This window comes from Chiloscyllium plagiosum, unplaced genomic scaffold, assembly GCF_037043375.1.
Source record: "Chiloscyllium plagiosum isolate Xiang-an unplaced genomic scaffold, Cpla_swu_hap1 HiC_scaffold_8, whole genome shotgun sequence".
Taxonomy (NCBI): Eukaryota; Metazoa; Chordata; class Chondrichthyes; order Orectolobiformes; family Hemiscylliidae; genus Chiloscyllium; species Chiloscyllium plagiosum.
In genome coordinates this window covers 84,423,025-84,446,329 of record NW_028270146.1, presented here as the reverse complement: position 1 = coordinate 84,446,329, position 23,305 = coordinate 84,423,025, and the positions used below count along the sequence as shown (strand labels likewise).

The 23,305-nt window shown below is 41.6% G+C and overlaps 1 protein-coding gene across 1 annotated transcript in view; it reads right to left on the bottom strand.

Annotated features, from left to right (window-relative positions):
• The window catches only part of rab15 (RAB15, member RAS oncogene family), a 158,819-nt gene that overhangs the window by 93,339 nt on the left and 42,175 nt on the right, over window positions 1-23,305 (bottom strand). The gene's annotated exons all lie outside the window — the stretch shown is intronic.

Sequence of the window (23,305 nt, the reverse complement as noted above, 5' to 3'; positions counted from 1 at the left end):
AGTGTCAAATGAATAGCAAAATTGGTTCAGCTTTTGCTCTTCTTTAACCCTGTCTACTTTTTTCAGCCTTGAAGACAGTGACTGTATGATCCCACAGGGAGATTAAAGATAGCACTGACACCGAGTGACTCTGTGAGCTCTCTACAGCATATTTTATTCTCATTTCTTATAACCGTTTCACACTTTTAAACCTAATTTCTAAGTATCTTGCTCTGTGCACCTCCTGTGCCACCGTAACCTTGTATGTCTCGCTCTGTCTAAGCGACCTATGATCTGTGTGTCCTTGTTCGCTATGATTTGCCTGTACTGCTCGCAAAACAAAGCTTTTCACTGTACTTAGGTACATGTGACTCCAATAAATCAAACAAACGACCAAGTAAAAACTGAAAGAACTGGAGATTCTGGAATTCAGAAACAAAAACAGAAATTGCTGGAAAATCTCAGCAGGTCTGGCAGCATCTGTGGAAAGAAATCAGAGTTAGCATTTCGGGTCCAGTGACCCTGCCTCAGAATTGCCCGTATATGAGCCTAGGTTACTGAAGCTGACACAGTTTACCCCAGGAGAGGCAAATCCTAACCAATGCGCCCTCAATGTCTCCACAAGTACGTTGCTCAGTCGTGGTTGCTGCAGAGTGACCAAGAGAAGGAACTCTTGCTCATTTTCTTTCTCTCCTCCCAGAAACATTGAAATAAATTATCAAATTACCACTGCCATCTCAGTCAAGATTAATTCACTCAGATATTTGATCAAATCTGGGCCTATTTATTTGGCTGGTGCAACTTTCATCTGAATTTGATTCACGATTAAAATGACTGAGGCAGCCACACATAAAAGCTCAAAGAGGCTTCTGCCTTTCATCCCTGGATTTAGTCACGCTCTGTTCTCCACATAAAAAGCCAGGATGAAGTATTGATCTCCCTTTTCAGATTCAATTTCAACAATGCCAGATTGAATCCACTGCCCCACACATAAAAATCCAGTTCACTGCTCTATACTCACTTTATATGTTGTTACTTATTTGTCAGATCCAACATACATGCTGACTGTGAACAGGATTTCTTGAGATGACGTGTTTCTTAAAGTGGTGCTTTGCAGCTTTGAAATGAATAACTTGCAGCACAGTTCAAATCCTACCAATTGCTACCCACCAACCAAGAACTCTGCCTCATCTGCCCCTAATTTCTTCTGCCTTTTTAAACAACTTTTTTCTGTTCTGATTCATTCAGATACAGAAAACGCAGCTGTGATATTGTGAAGGCACAAGTTTAGAAGAGAACTATAAGGCTCACTGGTGGTACTTGTCAAACTGCAACATCATTGGGCTAAGATGTAGGCCCACAGCCTTGGGTCAATTTGCCCCCTGCCAGTATGGATAAGGGCCAATAATTGGATGAATCAGCCCCAGAGAGGTACTCGCCTCCTTCTTACCAATTTGGCAAATAAATTTTGGGCAAGACAGCCCATGGAATAACTTTTTGATCCGCCATCAATTCAGGACTTTTCATTAACAATTAACAACTACTTCAAGGCCTCAAGGTGAGGCCCTAAACCCGCCACCAGCTTAATATCTACCTTCCCAGCAGGCAAAAGCAATGATCTACCTGCTGGGTGTAAGGGGGAGGGGACCCCTCCCTTTTGCTCCAGTTTGGCACAATTGGGAATAGGAATGGCAGCCTGACCTTGCTCCACTGACCGCGCGACCCCTCCCTGCAACCCCCAGCACATGGACACCTGTAAAAAGACACCGAGTGGCTCACTAGTGCAGTTCCTTATTGGCTGCACAGCCTGGACCTCCACCAATGCTGCAAAGCTTAGTAACACTGCTGGCTTCTGATTGGCTGACCACCTCAGGCAGTGCAGGATTTCAATGGCAACGATCCTGATTGGATGGGAAGCTTGCCGGTCAGCACTTTGGTATCTACTGGTACTGAAGCTAGGTTTGGTAGGCTCTGTCACTGCTGGAGGTAAGGAGCCAATTAGCCCTAATGTCACCCGTCCCAACAGTGAGTGTACGGAATACAGGTCTGCATTTCTCTCCAAACTAGACCTTCAAATCATTACTCTATGCTGGTGAGGCAGTACCAAACTGGGAAGAGGTTTGTTGTCAAAGGGAGAAGTCACAGATCAAATTGGGCACTCATTCATGTACAATTCATTGATCAGTTTATGCCACAATTTTATATGTTTATGGGAGAGACTATAATGTCGTGGTTATGTCATTAGACTAGTAATCTCGAACCCCAGGCTAACGTTCTGGGGTATAGTCTTCCTCACTTTCTCCAAACTTTCTAGGGTCATGGTTTTGAATCTCAACATGGCTGATAGTCAAATTTGAATTGAATAAAAAGCTAGCTTAATGGTGAGCATAGGATCACTGTCAATTGTTACAAAAACCCATCTCGTTCACTAATGTCCTTAAGTGAACAAAATCTGTCATCCTTGCCTGATCTGGCCTATATTTGACTCCATTTTCACAGCAATGTGGTTTCCTCTTAATTGTCCTCAAGGATTGGCAATAAATGCTGGCCTAGCCAGTGACACCTATCACACGAGTGAATTTAAAAAAGTTGTGAATCAAAGTAGCAGCATAGACGAGTAAATAACAAATGTACTAATACAATACAAATCCTGCCAAATGTTGGAAATCAAAAGCAGCAAACATGAGAGAGATGTGGGTAAACAGTACAAATCTATTAATAACTCATTCAAAGTGCTGCAATTTATCAGACAAATCTATACAACTTGCATTTACATTGCATCTTTTACTGGGACACTGTCTCAGGTACTTTGCCTGAACATTCTCAAACAATTTGACAATGCTCCACTTAAACAGATGTTACAGTAGATAGCAAGAACAGGTGGTCACAAGCATTTCAAAGGAGGAGAGAAGAGAGCTGGTGGTGTCATGGACGTGAAGGATGCCCAAGAGGCCAGAATTAGAAGAACATAGAGAACTTGAGAGGCTGTCAGGCTGAAAGACATGGCAGCAGCTATGGAGGGATTTTTTAAAAAAACTTCTTTGACGGTCTGTGAGGGTTGGTAGCAAGGCAAGCATGTTTTGCCGATCCCTAATTCCCTTTGTACTGAGTGTCTTGGAACATAAATCACAGCAAAGGATCAGGTCCTTCAGCCCACCATGTCTGTGCCAACCATGGTGCCATTTTAAATTAATCCCCTCCGCCTGCACTTGGTCTGTTTCCCTCTATTCACAGGTGAATCTTAATCCGTCTTACTTTTTTTTATCCTATCTGTTTCTACCACCTCCCCTTGCAGCATTGCACAGCCATTTTTGACAGCCATGATGTGGAGGTGCCAGTATTGGACTGGGGTGGACATTAGAAATCACACAACACCAGGTTCTAATCCAACAGGTTTATTTGGAAGTACAAGCTTTCAGAGTGCTGTTTCTTCATCAGGTAGCTATAATCTGATGTTGCGTGATTTTTATTGCTATGGCTCTGGAGTCACAGGTAAGCCAGGGTGGCTGATTTCATTTCTAAACGGAATTACAGATGGGTTTGGATGACTCTTGTCAAGGTTATTTTATATTCCAAATTTATGAACTGATTTTAATCCCAACCATGGATTTTGAACATGTTCTCAGAACATTAACCTGGGTCTCAGGATTACGAGTCCAGTGACATCACCACTAAAGGGTTGTTTCCCCTACAGAACACTGAGATGTTCTGGACCTGGACTCAATGTAGGGCAATGAGTTCAAAGCATGGTGAGTGAATGATACACTTTAAAATCACCGTCCAAGAAGTGACACAATTGGAACTTCGACTCTACATAATAGGAAGCTTTTATTTATAGAAACATACATGATAAATGTGCATCATTAAATTCAATCCACACAGTGACCATCTGTTCCTATTAATAGGGGCACAAGTGAATCCCCAGCTCATGCCCATCAGCTGACGTCTTTGTAATGTTCAATTGATATGCAAATAGCAAAGGGGACTTGGTACCAGTGATGACATCAGCAACATTTTTTTTAGCTGAGCTTAGATTTAGACAAAGATAGAAGGTTGGATGCCAGCCAGGAGAGCAATCAGATATTTGCATAAGGAGACAGCAACGGCAAGGATAATGGTTTCAGCAGCAAATGGAATGAGTTAAAGGCAGGCAATATTCCCAAGGTAAGAACAGATAGTCTTGGTGCTGACCAAAATATGGGGTTGGAAGCTCAGGTCAACTAGGAACCTTAAGGTTTGCAGATTGTCTGGTGGAGCATAAGAAATAGGTTCAGTATCCAGGAAGAGAGATGGGATCGATGGATAGGATGCAAAGTTTACAGCATGGCCTCAAGATGATAGCACCATGCCAGAGGATCAGCTCATATTCTGAAATATATAACTGGCCTCTTCGTCATGACTGTCCACATCTCACACATTCAGGGGAGTCACCTGCTCCCAAGAAAGGGGCAGGGAAGGTGTTGGAAGGGGAAAAATGGTGGGTAGGTTAGGAGTGAGGGACATATCGGCTGTTGTCCCACCACCATAAGAATTAAGTCCTGGATGAGTCCAAGCTTCTGTCTCATTGATGTCTAAGACCCTAAAGTGCTTGATTAGTATCCACTTTTCTCACCATTTCTATGATTAACCCAGCAATCCTGCAGATTGATAAAACTGACTATCTTGATGTAGAGGGAGGGAGGGAGGGAGGGAGCTCTGGCCCAGTGTGGAATGATCAGGGGCACAGGGGGCAGCCACTGAAAGTCACACTTTGCCTTTCCTTCCAAATCACCTGACCCTCCTCTGCCTAGAATTACAACTCCATGATTCTCCCCCACCCCATGTCCCACTGAAAACTGGTGGCCTTCCTCACCCACTGCTTTTACCTTTGATGTTAGAGTCAGAGTCATAGAGATGTACAGCATGGAAACAGACCCTTTGGTCCAACCCGTCCATGCCAACCATATATCCCAACCCAATCTAGTCCCACCTGCCAGCACATATCCCTCCAAACCCTTCCTATTCATATACCCATCCAGATGTCTTTTAAATGCTGTAATTGTACCAGCCAACACCACTTCCTCTGGCAGCTCATTCCATACACATGCGTGAAAATGTTGCCTCTGCGTGAAAATGTTGCCTCTTAGGTCTCTTTTATATCTTTCCCCTTGCACCCTAAACCTATGCCCTCTATTTCTGAACTCCCCGACCCCAGGGAAAAGACTTTGCCTATTTACCCTATCCATGCTTCTCATGATTTTATAAACCCCTAGAAGGTCACCCTTCAGCCTCCAACAATCCAGGGAAAACAGGCCTAACCTATTCAACCTCTCTTTATAGCTTAAATCCTCCAACCCTAGCAATATCCTTATAATTCTTTTCTGAACACTTTCAAGTTTCACAAGATCTTTCCGATAGGAAGGAGACGAGAATCACACACAATATTCCAACAGTGGCCTAACCAATGTCCTGTACAGCCACAGCATGACCTCCCAACTCCTGTACTCAATACTCTGACCAATAAAAGAAAGCATACCAAACACCTTCTTCACTCTCCTATCTACCTGCGACTCCACTTTCAAGGAGCTATGAACCTGCACTCCAAGGTCTCTTTGTTCAGCAACACTCCCTAGGACCTTACCATTAAGTGTATAAGTCCTGCTAAGATCTGCTTTCCCAAAATGCAGCACCTCACATTTATCTAAATTAAACTCCATTTGCCACTTCTCAGCCCATTAGCCCATCTGTTCAAGATGCCATTGTAATCTGAGGAAACCTTCTTCGCTGTCCACTACACCTCCAATTTTGGTGTCATCTGCAAACTTACTATCTATACCTCTTCTGCTCACATCCAAATCATTTATATAAATGACAACAAGTAATGGACCCAGCACCGATCCTTATGGCACTCCACTGGTCACAGGCCTCCAGTTTGAAAAACAACCCTCCACCACCACCCTCTGTCTTCTGTCTTTGAGCCAGTTCTGTATCCAAATGGCTAGTTCTCCCTGTTGTCCATGAGATCTAACCTTGCTAATCAGTTTCCCATGGGGAACCTTGTCTAACACCTTACTAAAGTCCACATAGATCACATCTATTGCTCTGCCCTCATCAATCCTCTTTCTTACTTCTTCAAAAAACCCTATTCCAACAACTTGCCCACCACCGACGTCAGGCTCACTGGTCTATAGTTCCCTGGCTTGCCCTAACCACCCTTCTTAAAGAGTGGCACCACGTTAGCCAACCTCCAGACTTCTGGCACCTCACCTGTGACTATCGATGATACAAATATCTCAACAAGGGGCCCAGCAATCAATACCCTAGCTTCCTACAGAGTTCTCGGGTACACCTGATCAGGTCCTGGGGATTTATCCACTTTTATGCATTTCAAGACATTCAGCACTTCCTCCTCTTAATATGGAAATTTTTCAAGATGTCACCAATTATTTCCCTACAGTCTATACCTTCCATGTCCTCTTCCACAGTAAACGCTGATGCAGAATACTCATTTAGTATCTCCCCCATCTCCGGTGGTTCTACAGAAAGGCCGTCTTGTTGATCTTTGAGAGGACCTATTCTCTCCCTAGTTACCCTTTTGTCCTTAATGTATTTGTAAAAACCCTTTAGATTCTCCTTAAGTCTATTTGCCAAAGCTATCTTATGTCCCTTTTTGCCCTCCTGATTTCCCTCTTAAATATACTCCTACTTCCTTTATACTCTCAGGATTCATTTGATCAACCTTGTCTATACCTGACATATGCTTCCTTCTTTTTTTAACCAAACCCTCAATTTCTTTAGTCATCCAGCATTCCCTATACCTACCAGCCTTTCCTTTCACTTTCTCTGGATTCTTGTTATCTCATTTCTGAAGGTTTCCAATTTTCCAGCCGTCCCGTTACCTCCGAATATCTGCCCCCAATCAGCTTTCTAAAGTTCTTGCCTAATACTGTCAAAATTAGACTTCCTCCAATTTCGAACTTCAACTCTTGGGTCTGGTCTATCCTTTTTCATCATTATTTAAAACAAATAGAATTATGGTCGCTGGCCCCAAAGTGCTCGCCCACTGACACCTCAGTCAGCTGCACTGCCTTATTTCCCAAAAGTAGGTACATCCGCATATTTAATCAGAAACTTTTCTTGTACACACTTAACAAATTCCTCTCCACCCAAACCCTTAACAATATGGCAGTCCCAGTCTATGTTTGGAAAGTTAAAATCCCCTACCATAACCACCCTATTATTCTTACAGATAGCTGAGATCTCCTTACAAGTTTGTTTGTCAATTTCCCTCTGACTATTAGGGGGTCTATAATACAATCTCAATAAGGTGATCATCCCTTTCTTATTTCTCAGTTCAACCCAAATCCTGGATGTATTTTCAGGAATAACCTCCCTCAGCACAACTGTAATGCTATCCCTTATCAAAAACACCACTCCCCCTCCTCTCTTGCCTCCCTTTCTATCCTTCCTTTAGCATTTGTATCCTGGAACATTAAGCTGCTAGTCCTGTCCATCCTTGAGCCATGTTTCTGTAATTGCTATGATATCCCAGTCCCATGTTCCTAACCATGCCCTGAGTTCATCTGCCTTCCCTGTTTGGCCTCTGGTATTGAAATTAATGCAGTTTAATTTATCAGTCCTACCTTGTTCTCTGCTTTGTCTCTGCCTGCCCTGACTGTTTGACTCACTTCTGTTATCAACTGTACCAGTCTCAGATCGATCCCTTTCCTCACTATCTCCCTGGGTCCCACCCCCCACCCCACCTTACTAGTTTAAATCCTCCTGAGTATCTCTCGCAAATCTCCCTGCCAGTATATTAGTCCCCTTCCAATTCAGGTGCAATCCGTCCTTCTTGTACAGGTCACTTCAACCTCAGAAGAGATTCCAATGGTCCAAAAACGTGAATCCTTCCCCCATACACCAGCTCCTCAGCCATGCATTCATCTGCCCTATCTTCCTATTCCTGCCCTCACTCACTCGCAGCACAGGGAGTAATCCAAATATTATTACTCTCGAGGATCCTCTTTTTAAATTCCTGCCTAACTCTCTATGTTCTCCCTTCAGAATCTCATCCTTTTGCCTTCCTATGTCATTGGTTCCAATGTGTACAATGACCTGCTGCTGGTCCCTCTCTCCCTTGAGGACATTCTGCACCATCTCTGAGAGATCCTTAATCCTGGCACCAGGGAAGCAACGCACCATTTTGCTTTTTCTCTGCTGGCCACAAAACATTTATCTGTGCCTCGGACTGGAGAGTCCCCACAATTGATCTCTTGGAACCCAACGTACCCCTCATTGCATTAGAGCCAGTGCTGAACCAATGCTGCTGTTCACCGCATCTCATTGGGTTGCAACCTCCATCAAGTGAAATATTATCATCCCAGGAAATGATGTTCCAAAGATTCCAGTGGGTGACCACTTAAGAATTCGATAGATGCCAGATCCGATGGATTTTTCCATTCACTGTGGTGAGGTCATCCTGTATCATGGCACTCACCGCCACACTTGAAAATGTAGATGGAAAACTCCAGCCATTAACTTTGTCAATGAAATACATATCTGACTTAGATCCTCCTCCTATGTTACTCACATCATCCATTGGCAGCTGTACCAGAAAAGCCTTGTACAAACCTCCCCACACCAACACACCTTGAAAAACATCTGGCCTGGCTTATTCAGTATCACCATCAGTGACAGTGTTGGTTCTAATCTGTCCCGTTTTGCAAAGGAATATTGTGGTGCAGTGATACTGTCCCTACCTCTGGGTAATGGGGTCTGGGTTCAAGTCCCACCTTCTCCAGAGATATGTAATGTCATTTCTGAACAGATTGATTAGAAAATATCAAAAATCACTGACTCTCTCTTTGGGGAAAGAAAAGCAAAAGAACTACGGATGGTGAAGATCTGAAACAAGAACATAAATTGCTGGAAAATCTCAGCAGGTCTGGCAGCATCTGTGGAGAGAAATCAGAGGTAATGTTTCAGATCCAGTGGCCCGTCTTCATAATGAGCTGCTACTAAATACAATGAGTTTTTCTTGTAATAAATAACTATCCCTTTAATTATTAATAGCTACTAATCAAACTCTTTTTCAAAGGAAGCAAATATTTTGAAACAGGTGCCATATTCCTTTAGGTAGTAAATGGTTGTTGGGTATTTAGAAAATACAATTTTACATTTATTAGCTTGTCACTGCCGCCTTTATCCTCTCTATTATTCTAATCTTACTTTTCTCTCATTATTTCTCTTTCAATATCTGATTCACCCACATAATTCTTAGTTGATTTTGTCAATCCTTAAATCTCATTAAAAGGTGGTACACTTTTGGTCCCACTGCACACTAAGATGCCTCCACCAGGAAACTTAGGCCCATCATTTTTTCTTGATTAGATACTGTGGTGATTAAAATTGATCAGTTACAGAGTCTCCAGAGTCTAATGTCCAATGCTGATCTTGCCAGCAGACACACATCATTTTTCAGTTGCTTCCCTGCCCACGTCAACTGAGACAATAACAACTATCATCTTTGTTCTTCTCACTTTGACGTGAAATGTCTGCCAAGGGATTTCACTGCCCACACAACCAGATTATCAATTTTCTGTTTTCCTAACAGAAGCATCCATCAGCCCTTTGAAATTCTGGTTTCTCACAGTAGACTAGAACATGATATAATTCTCTGAAAAAGCACACAATCAATTTGACTCAAACCTCATCCTTATCCCTTCCTACACATACTCTGACATTTCACATGGTATACGCTGATTATCATCATTCTGGGCATCATAAAATACAATTAAAACTGAGATGAAGCATTGAATTCATCACTGGTTATCACATACTCAATAAACAATAATCAAACTGACCATGTCACAACTACTTGTATCATAGACAGACCATTGAGTATAGGAGTTGGAAGGTCATGTTGCGGCTATGCAGGACATTAGTTAGGCCACTTTTGGAGTATTGTGTGCAATTCTGGCCTCCCTCCTATAAAGGAGGATGTTGTGAAACTTGGAAGGGTTAAGAAAAGATTTACAAGAATGTTGCCAGAATTGGTGGGTTTGAGTTATAGGGAGAGGCTGAATAGGCTGGGCCTGTTTTCCCTGGGGTGTCGGAGGCTGAGGGGTGACCTTACAGAAGCTTATAAAATCTTGAAGGAGCTGGATAGGGTGAATAGACAAAGTCTTTTCCGTGGGGTGAGGGAATCCAGAACTAGAGGGCATAGGTTTAATGTGAGAGGGAAAAAATTTAAAAGGGGTCGAAGGGGCAACGTTTTCAAGCAGAGGGGTAGTGTGTGTATGTAATGAGCTGCCAGAGGAACTGGTGGAGGCTGGTACAATTACAACACTTAAAAGGCATCTGGATAGATATATGAACTGGAAGAGTTGAGAGGGATATGGGCCAAATGCTGGTAAATGGGACTAGATTTATTTAAGACATCTGATCAGTATAGTTGAAGAGTCTGTTTCCGTGCTGTACATCTCTATGACTCTGAGTAAGTTTAAAATGTAAGATGACAAGATTAAGTTTCTGCTTTAGGGATAGGTATTAGATTTCCTGACTTAGTTTGGCCAGTATATGAATCTAGATCTGCAGTAATGTGGTTGATTTTTACATGTCCTCTGAAAGGGCCAAATGAACCACTTGGTTGTATCAAATGGATGGAACAAAGGATAAGGACAATACAGGTTGAACCACTCAGCATTGATCTGGGCACTGGAAATGCAAAAGGCAAGACCCAACTGAATTAACCTGGCAAAGTTCTCCTCAGTAACATCTGGGGACTTGTGCCAAAATTGTGAGAACTCACTCATAGTCTGGTCAGCCAAGGCTGGTTTAGCCTTGGTCATGAAGACATAACCTCCATCCAAAGTCTCACATTCCTCCATCAACATCCTGGATATTAGTTTAATTTGTCTTTACGTAGCTGATTATTCCTCATGGTTGAGTTAAACTTTCATGAGGTTTGAGATTCAGTGTTCTATCCTGCTCTGCTGAAGGATGACTTCCTTAGAATGTACTGTCTCTGCTCAGTGTGCTGTGTCAACTTCTCTGTCTTACCTAACAGTGACCAGTGTCAGACTCTCAGAAATTCATGCAAACTCTTAATTACGCAGGATTATACACAATACTGAGTTCTGCAATACTGCTATCTTGGACACTTCTCAGTCTCAATAACAAGTAATGGCTGATATCAGCATTACATCATGAACATATCATTAATAGATGCATTTTCCTTAAATTGGGAGTTTGACTTTTACCAGAAACAAGACATACCCATAAGAGGTGATAGTACCATTGAATTCAGTCAACGGAAAGGGACACTGGGAGCCGTTGACCTAAATTGAAAATTTCTTGATATCAGGTCAAATATAGACAAGGAAAATCTGTTGATTATCACTTAAGTCTTCCCTTGGTTGACAAATCAGCGATTCTCCATTGTGAATATTAACTAGAAGCATTGAAAGGAATAAGGACAGAGAATACAATTAGAGCGAGGGAGTTTAATGTGGCTCACTAACACCACTATTGACTAAACTGACTGGATTCTAAACAGCAGAGCTGTCAGATTGGTCTGCAGCAAATGGTGAACAAAACAACCCACAGGAAAATCCAATTTGACTTTATTGAAACCAATTTGCCTGTCACAGCTGCATCTCTTCATATTATTAGTGGGAGCGATCACTGCACAGTTTTGATGGAAACAGAATCCTGACTTTATGCTCAGGGCACTGTCCAGTATCTGTCGCTACAACTTATTAAATTGGAGATATTCAAAACAGATCTTGTAGCTCGAAACTGGACATCTATGGAGGTGACATGAACAGCAGCTAATATTGCATTCCAGCAGAATCCAGGTTTGTTAAGGTCAACCATTGTTGGTAATTGGGTTCAAGCCTTCACGTTTCTGCTGGTGAACCTTGTATCATGTCTGGGACAGATCTACGCAAACTAACAAAAGTCTTATGCATTAGTGGCCAGAATAATGATGGTATGTGGCATATATAAAGAAGAAAATATAAATTAATGTTGCCATTTATGGCCTGCTTGTTCATGGTTGCTGCTGGGTACCCTATTACAATGGAGGATTGGGGGAGGAATGTGAGAAAAGGAACCATCTAAGAATTAACTTTATGCCCCAGAGATTAAAGGAAGAAACGTATTTAACTAGATAAAAACATTTGAGGGTTGTATTGTAATGTAAGATTGTATGGTCAGTTTGGAGGCATCATTGAATCCTGACGGTGTGGAAGCAGGTCATTCAGTCCATTTGTTGAATCTACAGCAAACCCCTGAAGAGCATATGTATTCCTGCATATCCCATGGCTCGTCCACCTAACCTATACATCCCTGGACACTACAGGCAACTTATCATGGCTAATCCACCTACCTGCACACCTTTGGACTGTGGGAGGAAACTGGAGCACCCAAAAGAAACCCACACCAATACAAGGAAAATGTGCAAACTCCACACAGACAGTCACCGAGGCTGGAATTGAACCAGTGCTAACCACTGAGCCACCATGCTACCCAGTCAAAGTTTCACAGAGGAAATGAAGTGGAGTTGTGCTTTAGCATGCTCTCTCTTTATTAAAGCCTTTGCAAGAGCTGTTTCCTTCAGTTAAGACTGATGAGATGGATGTTCCTTCTCCATTGTCACTTGTAAGTGCAAAGGTGAGGGTAACTCAGGCAGCATGGAGGCAGACCCTAGTCACTGTGAGCTTCTTGCACGGAAAAGAACTCCACCTGCAATTTGGCACGAAATCAACAGCAATGCAGAAATGGAAGAACTGCACTGTTCCAGAACAGAGTGTTGTGCAACATTGTTGAGGTGCATTGTACTGCAGAAGAGCAAAACTCATTTTCTCCTCCTGGCTCATATTAAACCAAATTATGAACAAAAACTTCAATACATGTAAAAAGTCAGACAGTTCTAGGAGCATGATCTATTTCAAACTTGAGCATGATACCACAAACGTAATACTGAAGTAGGGCCGCATTGTTGCAGTTGTGGTGTCCAAGATAATACATTAAACCATAGCCTCATCTGCCCTCTCAGATGTATTTCAAAAGTCCTCTGACACTATTTCACAGAAAGGCAGTGCCTTTACCAATATTTATCTTTCAATCAACATCATGCTAACAAATGATTTGGTCCTTATCACTGACATATTGGGAGCTGGATGGACGCAGATAGCTACCACAATTCATTCATTTATAAAGTGCTATCACTATCTAAGTACTTTATTGGCTGTAAAACATTTTTGGAAATTCCAAATTCTTGAAAGTTGGTCTATAAATACAAGTCTTTGTTTTTTAAAAAACAATTAGTTGCATCCGAATTTGTGTGGCAATGACAATTTTCTAAGATTTAGGAGACTACTTAAGGTTCCTATTGGAAAATAACCCAACTGCATCTAAGGGAACATTTGACTTTTAGCATATATATCTTTCTTTTCTGTTTTATATCCACTTTGGACACTTCTCCCCTTATTGAACACACGCACTTTTAAGATCACATATTCAAAGATGACTTTGGAAAATCTCCAACACTCATCCTTCTCAGCTTGTGAATGATACATGCATGAGGAACACAGCAGAAATTAACCAAGGTGCTTTTGTTAAAGTCAAAGTTAAAGTTAAATTGGCTGGGGTGTATAATGGGAAGCTAAATCCCATGCAGCAGTTTTCCGGTCAAAGTTGAAACTAGTTCTGAAGAGAGTACAGTGGCTGAAAATTGGAAGGCTGGGAGAACAAAGAGAGACAGATTTAAATTAAAAGGTACTCAAGTTCAAATCATTGATATAATAAATGCTTTAATGTTAGGCAGCTTGTTGAGATTGTTGAACAAGAATTCAGCTTCTCAAAAGTGCTCCTGCATCCGAACAGAATCAACATAGAACCTGAGACAAAATGCAACTCGCAGAAAGTAAATGGGACCAACATGCACCAACTAAAATGGAGTCTTGTGTTTCTCTTCAAGTGATAGTTTTGTACGATATTACTTTCCAGTAAAATAGATGTCGGCCAATTCACACCTCAGAGTACTGTGTTTGGTGTTGAATTACTTTATAAAAGGCAAAAATCACACAACACCAGATTATAGTCCAACAGGTTTATTTGGAAGTACTAGCTTTCAGAGCGCTGTTCCTTCATCAGGTAGCTAGTGGAGCAGGATCATAACACATAAGGTGACATAAGATCGTAAGGTGTCTTATGATTCTGTCCCCATTGCACCCCCCCCCCCCACCCTCACCCCACCCCCCACCCCCACACAAAGCCATGGGTAATGCACACTTGAATGTCAGGAGAGGTCCTGGGCATTGCACCTTTGGAGGGATAACATGGCCCTTGGAAAGTAGGGTTACAAATGTTTTATCAGAATGGCATTCTGTCCTTCAATTCTTAAATTAAGAGGCATTATATAAACTCTAACAAATAAAAGCCTATCGGAAATAATTCCCCAGAGGCCAGTATCCCATCAATAAGTCCTCTTTTATTTACACATGGAGAGCCCTTGACACTGATCCAGCTTCCTCAGAGTCAGCTCTCACAATGAATAGAACCTTAAACACTCCTGTTCTTTTTTCCCCACTGACTGTGGGCCAGCTAGTTCAGAATCAGTCCCCTCCTCTTGATACAAACAAGGAGAGTCCTTGACACTGGTCCAGCTCCCTCAAGAGCCAGCTCTCAGAGTGAACAGAACCTATTACACTCCTGTTTTTTTTCTCTTTTTTCATTACCCCCACACTACTGCCTAACACTCCTGTTTTTATCTGTCAGCCAGGCTCCCTGATTGTACCAGATTAACATCACTAATCAGGGAACTCACATTCTCTGAGGTCTACCTGGCTGATCTCATTACCATCACGAAGTCTCTTTAAAAGGAGCATTATGAAACAAAACATGGCACAAATTTAAGGGGGACATACGGACAGCTAACAAAAAAATGATCAAAGAGGTAGATTTTACAGACGTTTGGCTGGAGGCAAGAGAGACAGCTGGAGAGATTACTCTAGAGATTAGCAGTTAGGTGACTAAAGGAAGTACAATAAGGATTAAGCCCCCTGAAATTCAAAATGATAAGATGTAATTGGCTGGAAATTATCAAAACATTAAGGGGAAGTGATAGGGTAGAACGAGGGGAGAGCTAGAATGAGGACAACTCAGAGCCAAGCCTGTCTAGACAGAATTCTACACATCAAGTGTGTTGCAAGTTTAAAATTCTGTTATCTTAATAATTGTTATTTTAAATTCTGGATTTACTTTTATTTTACAATACACCTAGTCAGCATTACTGGGACCAGGATTAGACTAAATACCAAATCCCTGCACTTACTCATTATTACTTGGTGAAATAAACGATCAAGCAAATGATCCAACCTACATCCGTACTGAGATCATGCCTGACTGCATTAGTTCTTCAATTTAATGGATAAAAGTATAGGTTTCATTTTTAACAACTATTCCCATTTTAACTTTTTTGATATCCCATGAGATATATGGTGCTGTCATGCTGAGAATTCTCTCTCTGAGCAGAATCAGATTTCGAGACTGTGCTGGGAAAAGCTCCTTTGATTTAGAAGAAATTTATATTATTTTGACATGTTGCCAGGGTTGGAGAGTTTGAGTGATAGGGAAAGGCTGAATAGGCTGGGACTATTTTGCCTGGAGTGTCGGAGTCTAAGGGGTGACCTTACAGAGATTTATAAATCATGAGGTGCATGGATAGGGTAAATAGGCAAAGTCTTTTCCTATTTGAGGTGAGGGACTGCAAAATTAGAGGGCATAGGTTTAAGGTGAAAGGGGAAAAATTAAAAAGGGTCCTGAGAGGCAGCTTTTTCACTCAGAGGGTGGTGCATGTATAGAATGAGCTGCCAGACAAAGTGGAGGCGGCTGATATGGTTACAACATTTTAAAGGCATCTGGTTGAGTCAATGAATAGGAAGGGTTTAGAGGGAAATGGGCTAAATGCTACCAAATGGGGCTAGATTTATACAGGAGATCTGGTTGGACTGAAGAATCTGTTTCTGTGCTGTATAACACTATGATTCTGTGACTTTAAGCATTCTGAAGTTTAGTTCTATAGCTGATCTTGTGGCAAGCAAGACCCCAGCTTCACCGATTGTTTGAAAAAACGGCAGAGACATGTTCAGTCAAATCATTGCACCATGGATAGCTCATCTGTGCAATATTATCTAGCAGATAAAGTTAGAGGTTTACAGCATGGAAACAGGCCCTTCGGCCCAACTTGTCCTTGCTGCCCAGTTTTCAAAATAAAACTCGCTTCATTTGCCTGCATTTGGTCCATGCCTATCCCATCCATGTCCAAATATTTCTAAGTGGCAAAATTGTATTTGCCTCCACCACAACGTCTGGTAGCCTGTACCAAACACTCTCCACCCTTTGTGAAATTAATTGTCTCTCAGGCCACTTTGTATCTCTTTTCTCTCATCTTAAACCTATGCCCTTTAGTTTTTGACACCCCTATCATGACAAAAGGCTGAGGGTGGCACAATGGCTCAGTGGTTAGCACTGTTGCCTCACAGTACCAGGGATCCAGATTCGATTCCAGCCTCAGGCGACTGTCTGTGTGGAGTTTGCACATTCTCCCCGTGTCTGTGTGGGTTTCCTCCGGGTGCTCTGGTTTCCTCCCACCGTCCAAAGATGTGCAAATTAGGTGAATTGGCCATGTTAAATTGCCTATGGTACTAGGTGCATTAGCCTTGGTAAATATAGGGTAGGGAAATGGACCTGGGTGGTTTACTCTTCAGAGGTTTGGTGTGGATTTGTTGGGCCAAAGGGCCTGTTTACGTACTGTAGGGAATCTAACTTAATCTCTTCTTGTGAATCTAATCTGTTGGCTATCTATCTAACCTATGCCCCTCATGATTTTATAAACCTCTATAAGGTTGCCCCCTCAGTCTCCTATCCTATAGTTCCAGTGAATGAAGACAAGTCATTAGTAGAGCATGCACCAGTGAAGTTTAATATTTGTATCAAGGTTGACTGCTGCTACTTCACTGTACAGCTTTTTGCTGCTGCACCCATTTTCATTGAATTCATTCACATTACTCCACTAATGATACTTGGATCAGGAGTAAGACTAAACACTATGGCCCTGCATCCATTTATGACAAGAAGGGAAGCTTCCACAAAGTGACTCAGCCAACAAATAATACACAAACAGAAATTGCTGGAGAAACCCAGCTGGTCTGGGAGACAGAGCAGAATTTTCGGGTCCAGAGACCCTTTCTTCAAGACTGGACCTGAAACGTTAACTCTGCTTTCTCTCCACAGATGCTGCCAGATCTGCTGAGTTTTTCTACTTGTGTTTTCAACTTCCAGCATTGGCAGTCTTTTTTTTTGTGAAAAGAATTATCTGTGCTATGTTGATAGCAGTACCAGTGAAGGGAGTTATGATATAATTCCAAATTCAGATGGTATGTTGCGTGGAGGTGGACTGATCTGCAGGTGGTGGTGCTCCCACCTGTTGATGTGTCTTTCCAGGAGGGACAGATTGTGGTGTGGGAGTTGCTGTTGGAGGGGACTTGGTGAGTTGCTTTTATGTTCAAGGACCTTTTCTGGTACAATTCCACCACTTTACTCTTATCTGGTACCTCAACATAAACTCTAAACTCTTTCCAACTAGTTCACTTCCTTTGCCTTGCCTCTCTTACTAGTTCATCCTTAGACTCATTGGAAGCTATTAAGCCTCCATGAGCAATGTGGACTTCTGTTTCACATTGTGTTCTGTGGTATTCTAAGACTTCCAGCACAGTGGCACAGTGGTTGGCATTGCTGCCTCACAGCACCAGGGTCCCAGATTTGATTCCAGTCTCGGGCGACTGTCTGTATGGAGTTTGCACGTTCCCTCTGTGTCTGCATGGTTTTCTTCTGGGTGGTCCCGGTTTCCTCCCACAATCCAAAGAAGTGCAGGTTAGGTGAATTGGCCATGCTAAATTGCTCATACTGTTCAGGGATGTGGAAGTTAGGTGCATTCATTCAGGAGAAATGTAGAGTAATAGGGTAGGGGAATGGGTCTGGGTGAGTTAATCTTTGGAGCATTGGTGTGGACTTGTTGGGCCAAATGGTCTGTTTCCACACTGTAGGGATTCCATGATTCTAAGTTGTTCAACCTTCACCATTTATTTCTACTTCTGTGCCTGTCTGTTGAGGCAATGACTATAAAACCTATCCCACACTATCAAAGGCCTTTTTCTCTGGTATGTGCTCGTTTTCCTGAGCACCCACTGTGTAGGGAGGATAAGTTCATTGACCTATGAATGTATCAATGATCGCTCACATCAGCAAAAAATACCACTTGATCTATATAATGTGTTCCTGACAACAAAAGAAGAAGCCGATGAGATGGAACGTATCTTGTCTACTTGTATCAGCTGCTCAAATCAAAGATTTTGTAATTAATTCCGAGTAATGGTGAGGAAGCTTCACAATTTGGTTACCATGCTTAATGTGCACTGTCTTATCATCATGGCCTGTTACCAATCCCAGTGACGTTCTTTTTTATTGTGTCCTAAATCTCCTGAATTCAAGTTTCTTGTGGACAGTTTTACATCATGCCCTCCAAATTGTCTCTCAGGCCTCTGTCCGATAAAAGACCCGGCATGCAAAACATTCAAATAAGCAGTAAAATATTGAACTAATTTTCATACCTTCTGCTGCAGGTGGACTATTGCTTGAAACAGAGGGTAATTTGAAACTTTGCCCATAGACTAACTAATTGGGACCAAATCCTTTGATCATCTGGAGTGAATTCTTTGCATGAACAGCCCACGTCAAGGCAGCTGCTACAGTCTAGCTGATGAGCTGAAATTTTACGTTACAATTCATCAATCACCATATGATTTCCTTTCACAAGGTCCATTACTCAAAAGACTGTCAAGTGCATCATTCATGATCACAATGTTTATCTTTTCACAATTAACTCATTATTTACAAATTGGCCATCATCATCATTAAGGAACTTTGCTAGTGACCCAAGTTCGGTTCCTATCCACTTCTCCACTCTTTAACCAAAAACCCGTTCATCCTTACCAAATAATATTGTAGAGAAACTATACCTGGTCACCAGCTGCACAAAATATGAAAACAATTCAGTGTTTGTCCCATATGCATAAAGCAATGGCAACAACCTTGCTAAATGACATGTTAACGGAAGGTTTACAAATGGCTTCTACATGTCTTGCATTCTCCTCATTAACTGCACCTTTTCAAAGATCTTTAATCTTTGACAAGTAGGATGAGCAAATTATTGATGTAACTCTCAGATAATTTGTTTCACTCTGATTTTTATCATCTGATGCTATCGATACTTGTTTCACACTCCAACGAGAAACATCAATTTGTGTCAAGACAGCATTTGGACAATCAGAAGTACAAGTTGGAATCCTATAGATGTCCTGACTTGTTGCCTCCATGGGAATTTCCCAGGAACTTTGTTTCCAATGGGCAATTCCCCTTCTATTTGCGACACTCCAGAAAAGACCCTGGGTTAGAGCCAGAGACTTTGGATGCTTCAGACACACTAACTTGGATAATTATCCTGGAAAATCCTCGTACACTTTCTGGATAATTATATGAATGAACTCCAGCACTTGCCAATCTCACACTCTGAGCATATCAACAGATTTTCCAACAACCATGTTCATTTCCAAGTTTCTTTTGTGCCATTTTCATACTCAAAAGATCAGTATCCCACCAGAGACTAAGTCGGTATTTACTCAGTGACCACAATGTGTTATCATCAAACCTAATGTGAGTAAACCTTTATGTTCTTCATTCATGTGTTTATTGTCACTATTTAGTGAAACAAAATACAATAGCATCTTAAACATGTCTGTCCCACATAATGGCCCAGATCTTCCATTTATAATTTGAATGGTGTGCATTGAGACCTCTCCAAAGTGCAAAATATTGACTGTACACTGAAATTGCTCATAAAGTTCAATCTTCTGATGGGCAAGGATCTGAAGCCCACTGAAAATATTACCAACTCGAGTTAAAGTTGGAGACTTCAGAAGCTTCCAACTTACGAATAGTTATCTAGGAAAAGTTAGTAGTATTAAAATCGGTGATGGCTATAAAATGGAGACCTCTCCCCCAACCGTCTCACTGATGCTGAACGTACCAACACCAGGAATGAAGGGCTTGAGTTTTAAGGAAAGGCTGGGACGTCTTTCACGAAAGCATAGGAGATTGAGGGATGACCTTATAGAGATTTATAAAATCTTGAGGGGCATAGATAAAGTTGATAGTAAAAGCCTTTTCCCTAAGGTGGGGGAAATTCAAAATCTTGGGACCTATTTGTAAGGTGAGAGCAGAAAGATTTTAAAGGGACTGGAGGGACAATGTTTTCCACACAGAGGATCTCGTATATGTAATGAACTGCCAGAGGAAGTAGTAGATATAGGTACAGTTACAACATTTAAAAGATGTTTGGAAACGTTTAGAGAGATATGGGCCAAATGCAGGCAGGTGGGACTAGTTTAGTTTGGGAAACTTGGTTGGCATGGAGAAATTGGACCAAAGGTTCAGTTTGCATGCTATGAGTCAAAGTGTGGCACTGGAGGTCAGGCAGCATCCAAGGAGCAGGAGTGTCGACATTTCAGGCATAAGCCCTTCATCATTCCTAATGTAGCAGTACCACCCTAATGCTCACTTCGTTTACACATGTCAAAGTGGCTCGGGAGCCTGGAATAGGCCCTGCTGCCACAAAAAGGCATGTTTACAAAGGCAATCTATTAGGCTGTTGCTTGTGTAGTTTGCTGGACTGCTTTGGTATCTCAGAGATTTGGCTGAAAACTTCTGGAAACGTCAGCAATGTTTTGTCTAACTTGAGTCAGAAAAAAATGGATTCTAAGCCCAATTGAGATATTTAGACCATTTTGAAAATACAAGTACTATCCAGTAAAAGGACCCCATGATTAACACATTTATTACTGGACTAAAGATTCCTGTGACCAGTGTAATTTGTTTGAATTCATCATTATTTTTATCTATCAGAAGCCTCTTTATCTATGTGTTATGTGGGCAGCACGGTGGCACAATGGTTAGCACTGCTGCCTCACAGCGCCAGAGACCCGGGTTCAATTCCTACCTCAGGTGACTCTCTGTGTGGAGTTTGCACATTCTCCTCGTGTCTGCCCGGAGGGTTTCCTCCCACAATCCAAAAATGTGCAGGTTAGGTGAATTGGCCATGCTAAATTGCCTGTAGTGTTAGGGGAATGGGTCTGGGTGGGTTGCGGGTCGATGTGGACTTGTTGGGCCGAAGGGCCTGTTTCCACACTAAGTAATTTAATCTTATTTGAGCGTACTGCTCCTTCGACTTGGTCATTTCACCACATAATGATCCTCAGAAGACACACTTGAAACATCAATTAACTGTTCCTGAGGAATCCTGGAATTCATTTGCCTGTAATATTTGTGTTCCAATTTTGTTTTTTTGTAACGATAACCAAATATGTTAAAGGTGTTTTTATTCTCATTGTCTGCCTTTAATCCTTCCATTAGATTGCCATTGATACCTGGAAGTGGAGTATTTGAAATGTGGTAATCATTGAGTCTTCTGTCATTTATATCATCATGGAATGATTCATATGTTCCATGAATACTGTTGGAAATGACAGATGTCCAGTGAATTTTTATTAAGGGATCTGACCCAACAGGGTGCCCTTTCCCAGACACCCAGCACAAGTTAGAGACAATCACATCCGTATATTACTCCTTTGCACCACCCAGTAGTCTAAATACTAATTCCAACCCATAGATCCCCCAAGTTGAATTTCATCAGCTTTTCATACAATCTGTATGATTAGTTGTTTCCCATAATTTACCAAAAGCCGACTGCATATCATCCTTCTTGTGGATTACGAGAAGGAAATCGAACACAAGGTCCAATCCTTCAACACGAATCATTGACTGATGGCCATCTCACAAAATACACTTGATCATTCTTTTTGTAGGATGTGATCATAACAATGCCACACTTTATTTTCTCTTTGGTAGGCCGATATCCCATCTGTATACATCCTCTTAATTCTTCCACGAGCTAGATCATTCAGACTCCAAAAATGACAGAGGGTGACCATACTCTGATAATTTATATTTGTTTTCAGTCATTTTCCTAATGGCTATTAACATGCTAGTTTTCTGTCTTGAAAAGTTTTTCTCTTAGTTTCCAATCTTCATCTTTAAGCAACCATTCAATTCGAGCATGTTATTTGTTCAGTAAAGGTGTAGTGAAGGACAGAACTAAAGAAAGTACTTACATGCTTTTCTAGTCTTGCATTTGTTGATATACAATGACACATCTGCACCTTCTATTTCAGCCACTGCAGTTTCAGCCTGTTCCTATTTATTGAAGTACATTCCCCCTCTCCTCAAAGGCCTCTGTTATATGTCCAACAAACTTGGAGCTTGTTATCACCAATGCTGAGCTATTCATTACTGCTTCCCAGGATGGGTTCACTTCCAGCAGACTCTCCGACACCCACCTCAATGCATATTCCCTTTGAGAGGTGTAAGTACCCATTCTAATCACAACCTCACCTGACATGACATTTGCTAATCAACTGTGTGGTCAGATTTGGCTGCACATTGACATCCACAGGCAGCACAAAAATCAATCAATAAATACAGTTTGCACCTTTTAATCTTGTATGAAGGTTTTGTAGGGATCAATTAATAATTTGGTTTGCCTGTACATGGGATATTCTAACTAAAGTTTGCTGCTGGCATTGACAAATTATAATTGGATAGAATCATCTAATGATCATTCAGTACACAGGTCTGGAATAAAAAAAAACAGAAAATACTTAGTATAGAGCTAAAAATCACACAACACCAGGTTATAGTCCAACAGGTTTAATTGGAAGCACACTAGCTTTCGGAGCGACGCTCCTTTATCAGGTGATAGAAAGCTAGTGTGCTTCCAATTAAACCCAATGGACTATAACCTGGTGTTGTGTGATTTTTAACTTTGTACACCCCAGTCCAACACCGGCATCTCCAAATCATTAGTATAGAGCATCAGTCAGCTTGGTTAAAGATACAGCATGATCCCACTTCAGGGGCTATCCAATTCAGTCTCAAACATTCCTGAATAGAGGCAATGATTAATCCCGTCAATGTCAATGGCATTGTGTTTCCTGCAGTTTCTAGCATAACAGACGCCAGCTCTTGCAAACAAATCCAGCCACAGGAACATTGATTAATTGTGCTTAATGTTACAGCATTTTTTTAAACCCAATACTCTTGCCCTCCCACAGAAATATGTTCCTTTTGCTGGTTAGCACTATAGAATTCTCTGCAGCAAAGCCAAATT